This window comes from Propithecus coquereli, unplaced genomic scaffold (assembly GCF_000956105.1).
Source record: "Propithecus coquereli isolate 6110/MARCELLA unplaced genomic scaffold, Pcoq_1.0 Scaffold54, whole genome shotgun sequence".
Lineage (NCBI taxonomy): Eukaryota > Metazoa > Chordata > Mammalia > Primates > Indriidae > Propithecus > Propithecus coquereli.
In genome coordinates this window covers 1461571-1469192 of record NW_012151285.1, presented here as the reverse complement: position 1 = coordinate 1469192, position 7622 = coordinate 1461571, and the positions used below count along the sequence as shown (strand labels likewise).

Genomic DNA, 7622 nt, shown 5'->3' with positions numbered 1-7622 from the left:
CGTTAACCCCTCCCTGTTTCTTACATGCCTTCAATCAACTGGAGATTTAATCTACATCTGCTTCTTTCAAGCTCTCGATCTCAAGAGGCAACAGGACACTTTGTTGTTCCCTTCCAGTATAAAGAAATGCCTGTTGCTCTTGTACTTCCACACAGGAAGACAGCCAGGTGGCCTTGTCCATGCATAGCCAAGGTTACGTTGCCTGAGTAGGTGGATGGTGCCACATCTGTATTTCTGGCCAGTTAGCATTTGCCACTGCACTGTTGGCACTAATTGGGGACCTCCTCCTGACCACAGGATGATCTTGAAGTGAGCGACATTCTCCTTATAGGTCATAGGAAAATAAACACTGCCATGCTATCTATCCTTTTTATTGAACTGTGCTAGGATTTGCCTGGAATATAGTCAACACTTGATAATTATTTATGGAATGACTGAATGGATATCAGTAAAGGTAGTTTCTGGATGACATTCTGATATAATTATTTGGATGCTCAGAGTTTAAATGTGTGTCCCTGACTTTATCCAATAATTTTACTTTTCCCCTCAAGTACTTCCAATGTCCAATATTGTAGTTGTCCTTAAATTAAGTGACCAGGTTCCTGAAAGCCCTGCAGGACCTGCCCCCAACTCACCTCTTCGGCCTCATGTCTCTATGTTTCCTCCCTCTTCTGCCCGCAGTGCTCCAGCCATACACAATTTCCTTTGCTCCTGTAAAGGGGCAGACTTCTTCTTGCCCCAGGGCCTTTGCACATCCTGCTCTGTCTGCTGAAACATTCTTCCACCATCCTCACTAGCCCAATTCATTCAAACTCACTCTCCAAGTCACAGATTAGATGTCACTCCCCTGGAACACCTTTCTCAACCCCCTAAGTCATTTGGGTTAGATACACCTCTTGCAGCTCCAGCAGTTTCCTTATTTAGCCCTCATCAGACTGCATTGCAGTGACCTCGCTACCTACTGTCCCTCTCACCAGCCTGTAAATGGACCGCAAGGAAATGTGTTCATTGTGGTACCCTCAGAGCTTTGGTTGGTTGAATGAATGAATGAATTGGCCATGAGAGTTCTATTCTTATGCCCTCCAGGAGGTAGAAAATGCAGGATTTGGAGAACAGACTTTGGAATCAGCCAGGCTTGGGTGAGCAGCCTGACCCCACCCATCCTTATTCACATAAGGCAATAGAAACCACTCAGGACAGCTTTAACCTAAAAGGAGCTTACGTTAAAATATTAGTTAGCTCATAGAAGCTCTGGAAAAGTTATCAAACTGAACATGCCAACTATGGTTCTATAACATGGCCAAAAATTCTTAGACCCCTCATCAAAGATGGAGTCTAATTGTCCCCGCCTTGAATATTGGCTGACTCTATCTTAATGAATAAAATATGGTAGGAGAGACGGTACATGAAGCCAGGTGATACTGCTTCTGCCTCTGTCGATCTCTCTCTCTCTCTCTCTCTCTCTCTCCCTCCCCCACCCCTTGATGCTTACCCTAGGAACCTCACCTCCATGTTGTGAGGAAGCCAAGCAGCCTCTGGGAAAACCATGTGCAGGTGTCTGGCCATGGCCGCAGCTAAGGTCCCACCCAAGAGCCAGCATCGACCGCTAGCCCTGTGGGTGAGCAGGGCTCACATGGTCCCAGCCGTCAAGCTACCTCGCCAATGCTGGTGAAAGGATTATCCCTGCCAAGCCCTGTCCAAATTCAGATTCATAAGCAATGTAGACATTGCCATTGGTTTAAGCCCCTCAGTTTCGGGATGGTCACTCAGACAATGATAGATAACCAGAACATCAGCTCTGCAGCTGCGAGCCCCACCCAAACCGCCCTGCGGGAGTGCAGCAGCGAGGGTCCCAGTGCCGCCCCCAAGGGCCCCACAGTGCACACCCCGGTGCTGGACACTGCCGTCAGCGCCAGAACTTTGGCCACAGCTGTCACTGTTGTGGCCGTGGTGAGAAGGAAGGCAGCCAGGCCACCCAGGAGTGCGTGTGCTGGCTGCGAGCATGAGCTCTGCTGTTGGCCAGCTGTGTGACCTCAGGCCAGCTTCCTAACCCCTCTGGGCCTCGATTTCTCGTCTCTAAAGCGGAATCAACAGGGGTTCCTTGTGCACAGGGTTGTCTTGAGGGTCAGACAAATGAATAGAAATGACGAGAACAGCGCTTCCCCAGTGAGTGTGCGCTGTCCTTTTCTACATCAGCCCCATCACCTCCTGTCTGGAATATTCTTTCCATCATAGCTGTCATGACTATGTGACCTTATCAAATGTATTTATGTGTCCCTTGTTTGCCGTCTGCCCTCCTTCCCGGTGGCTCGTAAGCTCGATGTGGGAAGCACGTTTGCTCTGTTATCACTGAATCTTCAGCGCCTAGAAGAATGTCTGTGGAGCATGAATCACGCTCTCAGCAAATGCTTGCTGAGCAAACGAATGAGGAGGCTGATAACATCATCACAGAACTGATAACACTAATACAAAACATACAGTAAGGCTTGCAGGAGAGCTACGCAAAGCTACCGGGCTTCTTCGAAGGAAAGAGAGATAAATCCCATCAGCTGAGGGTTCTAGGCAAGGCTTTGGTGAAAGGGCAGCACGGCTGATGGGCCTCAGAGCGGAGAGGGAATTTCGAGAGAAGAAGTTGTGATGTGCAACATGCGATGGAGGGAGAATCAGTAAGAGCAAAGACCCAAGCAAGGAAGCCGGAGCGTGCTTAGGAAACCGCCAGGGACGCTTGGACTGGTCCGCAGGGACTGGATGGGGCTGAGATCACATACACTGGCTGAGACCACTGTCACAGCGTGCGCCTCGAAGGGTAGAACATTCTGTAGGTCCCAGGTGGATTCAGCGCAGGTACCTCCAGCTCATGTCCACCTGGGCCTGACTCTTCCTGTGCCGTGCAAGCCAGGAACGACCCATGCTGCCACTCCCGAAAAGGATGTGAGTGGCTCTCGTTCTTTTCCTTTTTTAAGAACATCAGGCACAGAGGTTGGGTTTTTTAATTCTGAATTCTAAAGGAGGTGTCCTACCTTCAGAGCCTGGAGGCTCCTGAACATGGTTCAGCAGTGGGACAAACAAGCATGTTTCCAAGAGTGCCCAAGAGCACCGAGCACCCGAAGAGAGCCAAGTGGAACAAAGGACACTGCCTTCTCAGAGGAACATGTGGGGACCAGAGTGGGAACGACGATCGTGTGTGTTTTACCCTGTGTCTAGCGGGGAAAAAACCAAATCTGTCACCTTCTGCACACTTGCACAACAGAGCGACCCAACGCTGTCTGTGTCGAAGGCAGTGCCAGAACCGACTTCCCTGCCCAGGAGCTGATACTTTGCAGACAGTGGGGTAGGAAGGATGCCCTTTTCATCACATGTTTAATACAAAACAAGCAGTGAAAGTTTAAATAATTACCTGTGAACGACTGTGTATGTTTCTTTCATCTAATTAGGTAATCTGCCCAGGTGTTTAGCACCAAGGCCTTTCTGCTTTAATTGGAAAAAGTCAAGGACAGAAACTAATTAGCAGCATTAATCCAAACCAGAAGCCTAATGATATTAACCACAAATCACCATTGCAATCAGCAACCTTTATTCTAAACCATTTTCAAAGTTGGGGAGGAGGGGTAGAAAACAAAGTGCTTTTGAGCTTTAGAATACGGACTTCCAACCACTAATTTCGGGCAACTTTGATCCGTTCTCTCAAAGAAACTGAAAGAATTGTGATTAACAAAAAGGCAGTTCAGAATTATAAGTGAATGAATACTTCATTCATATCCACTGTTTTTAGGTGAGAAATAATTAAATACCATCATAAATTCAATAGTGGTCAGTTCTGCTCACACATTCTGCCTCACCTCTCTCCTGGAGTTCCCTCCAGTTTATAAATGTTGATCCACCTGTACCTGCAACTTTCAAAGGTCAAATAGATTTTTATGACCTCAGAACTCTTCTAAAATTTCCCTTTGATTCATTTCAGTTTCTATTTCAAAGTGAGAGAAACATAACCAAATTACACAAGGAAAAATCCACAGTCCCACAGTAGCTAATGGAGCATTGTGTTTATAAAACCAATAGGCTGTTTTTATGATGGGCCTTTTCTGCTCGCATCTTTGGCTGTTTTCCAAAATTTGTCATTTCTTGCAGCATTGATGTATGAGAACCGGTGGTTTGAAAACACAAGTAGAAACAGAGCACACAGATTTGATCTGTTTTGTTATTAGTTAACATAAAATGACATTGGAGTAATTTTACATTCCTAGCGACCTGACATTTTAAGTGATTAATTAGATAAAAGTAAAATTGGATGAAAAGCCCAATTTAGGATTGGGCTGAAGACTAAAGAAGCCCCACTCCAAGGATCAGGAAACTCGACCACATATTAATCCTAATTTATTGTACCAAAGTGCATTTTTCTGTCCCTTTTCTGCCTGATGACTTGAGTTTTGTTAGTGCTGCTGGCCACATCCCCCAAGGTTAGTGTCGAATAACTTAAACTTGGGCCCCAACAGGAAAAGGAACTTGAACTGTCATTTTGGGTTTCGATTCTCCCCTGATTTTCTGTTCCTCATTCCCCTCCTTCACCACCTCCCAGTCTCCACCCTCTCACCCTACAAAATTAACAAAAATTTAAAACAGAAAAACTGACTTTCTAAACAATAAAATCTAAGGATTTGCATAATTCAGTATCTGCCTTTCAGAAATTTTTCAAAAAGGAAAAAAAAAAGCTTTCATTCTCTAGAATGTAAACTGACTCTGCCTCGTGAGAACATGCCTGTGTCCCAAACATTGGCCCTCGAGAGTTTGTGGCTTAGAAACCAAACCCAAGAGTGTAAATAAAACCTGTGTATAAAGTAATGCTTTCGGCAGCTGCTTTGGGAGGTTCTCTCGGTTTGTTTATTTATTTTTTCATACTTTCTTTGTTTGACACATGCTAGATTTCTCCTAGCTAGCTACCAAACATTGCTCACATTTAAGGGTTAAAATAATGGGGTCATTATTGGGCTATTCCCGAGGAACAGCAAAAGGGCCCCATAGCAGACTAGCTGCAGCTGTTAGGTAGCCCAATTGCCATCCACAAGGGAATTTGCTTATTTCTATATCACAATCTCCCACCTTGATAAAAAAGAAAAAAACACACCCATTTCATTTGGACTGTGTACTAAGAATAATTGCCACCAATATTGATTGGCCCTTGGGGACCCGGCTGAATTTAAAAATTGCAAACTGTGAAATCCCAGCTGATGTATCCTCACTGAGATTGCTGCTTATTTGTGACATGTTCCTGTGTTTAAACTTATCTATGAAAACTGTGAAATTAATATCCTCATGTTGAGCACAATATGGTAACACACCCTGCTGAAACACACAGCTATTTTTGTTCTTATTTTAATGCTGGCTCCTGTCTGTGCCCCGTTGCAAATCTTTCTGATAATGAAGCATAAGTACATTTGTTATTTATTTTCAGAAGTTGTGCAAATGTGTGAGTTTTTTTTTTTTAACCTTCTTTTCCTGCATGATTAGTTTTAGTTGGCTTTTAACCTAGCAGACTTGCACAGTGGCCTCTGGCTCGGGTGTGAAATTATTGCAGTTGCCGCCTCGGTTTCTGCTTCGTGCCTCGGTTTCTGCTTCGTCGTGCATGCCTCCGACACAGAAGGTTTGAAGACCCTTCCTGACAAGTCCTTTCCCCTGCTAAAATCAGAGAGGAAAATGTGTGAGAGTCTTAACTGCTAAATCCGTGTGATCAAGTTGCAAAATTCAAATATTCAACGGAAATTTCCAATGTTTCTGAAATTGACCACGGCTAAAAAAGAAAATGTAATCCTCTATATGTATTCTTAAATCATACGGAAATGTGCTTTTAACCCACACAAAAAATGTATATGACTCTGATGATGAGAATTTCAGGGAGTCATGGGCTATTAGTCTGGCATAAATATAGTAACAGCAATAGAGAATGATGTCCCTCTGCTTTCTAATTTGTCCAGCAATTCTTTGTTTTGTATGTTATTATCAGAGTCATTGCAAAATCTCATCTCCCTTCCTCTCCGTTCTGGTTTCCTCCCTTGCTCATATTATAAACAAATTAAATGACAGTTTCGAAGAACCAGGGCAAAACCATTTTTTTAAAAAAAAATAAATACACATAGATAAAAGGACTAGAAAGATGTACACTAATATTCACAGATATTCTCTGGTATGATTACCTGTGATTTTCATTTTCTTTTCTTTTTCTTTCTTTTTTTTTTTTTTTTTGGCTAATCTCTATGTCCTAAATATCTTACAATGTATATGGATGACTTTGGTAGTATGAAAACAATTATATAAAAAAAATACAACTGCTATAAATAAATAGCATAACTTACTTCATGTGCAAATTATATATAATTTCACTTCTTTTATTTTAATATGGAAACTATATAAATAAAAAATTAATATCACCATTAGGATTTATACCTAAATTTTATATTTAAAGAATTCAGTTTTATGTTAAATTTTTTCAGGTTCATTCTGGTAAATCCCAGTGAGTAATTACAGTGCAACTGTTCTTTCTTTCTTAAATTTATTTATTGGTTGGTTTTGTTGGTTCCATTTGCACTTTGGCAATAGCTTTCCTTATTTTTCACTTTGATGAGCATTTAATTTATTATCATCAGCGGTTTCTAACACAGGACACCAGTTTTACAAATCCAAATCACAGCTGATGAGTAGGAAAGCCCAGAAAATGTGAAAAATACAAGCACAACACATACACACACTACAATTTATTTTATTATTCCAAATTTCAAAAATAGTTTTTAAAATTGCAGTCCAGCTAGTTCAACAAATATGTTTCTACTAGACTAGAGAACAGCAGAAAATGAGTCTAAAGTCTTCTTTTATACCTGATAAAGCCACAAATGAACTTAAACAGAAACTATTTCTTTTCACTGAAAATAGAACATAGGAAACAAAGACCAAGTGTATTCCTAGATGCTTGGGGAAAACTGTTAGCTCTAGGGATACTTTAGAATAATGTATTTAAAACTGTTTTGTCCAGAGACCTAATGTACAGCATGGAGACTATAGTTAATAGTAATAACAATGTACTGTATACTTGAAATTTGCTGAGAGTAGATCTTAAGTATTTTCACTGGGGCGGAGGTAGCCACGGGAGGTGATGGCTATGTTAATTAGCTTGAGTGTGATAATCACTTCACAATGTATACCTATATCGAATCACGGTCTATACTTTAAATACATACAATTTTACTTGTCATAACCTCAATAAAGCCGAGAAGAAATTAAAATAATAAAAAAATTTAGCATGCAAAAAATAAAATAAAAAATGAAACAGTTTTGAAGCTGAGTTCACAGTGTTGATTTTCATTTATACAAAATATTTCTGCAAAAGGTATCCTATTGTTTGGCCCACTGTAGCCCCACCCTAGAAACCTGTCACATTTTCAGTTCAGGACCCACAAACTCTTTGCAACAGGCCAGCTGTCTCTGCTGCCAAATGGTGGTGAGGGGGTGGGGGGTCCCAAGTCATCAAAGGGGACTCTATCCCCTAAAGTCAGCTGTAACCTCCCATTGGCATTCTTCTTGTTATTATGAAACACATCTAAAGTTTGCTTTGTTGGGTATCACTGATTTTTTTT

General features: G+C 41.9%; 1 pseudogene; it reads left to right on the top strand.

Moving 5' to 3' along the window:
- Positions 1-1773: 1773 nt before the first annotated feature.
- Positions 1774-7622, top strand: part of LOC105820776 — a 71422-nt pseudogene continuing 65573 nt past the window's right edge.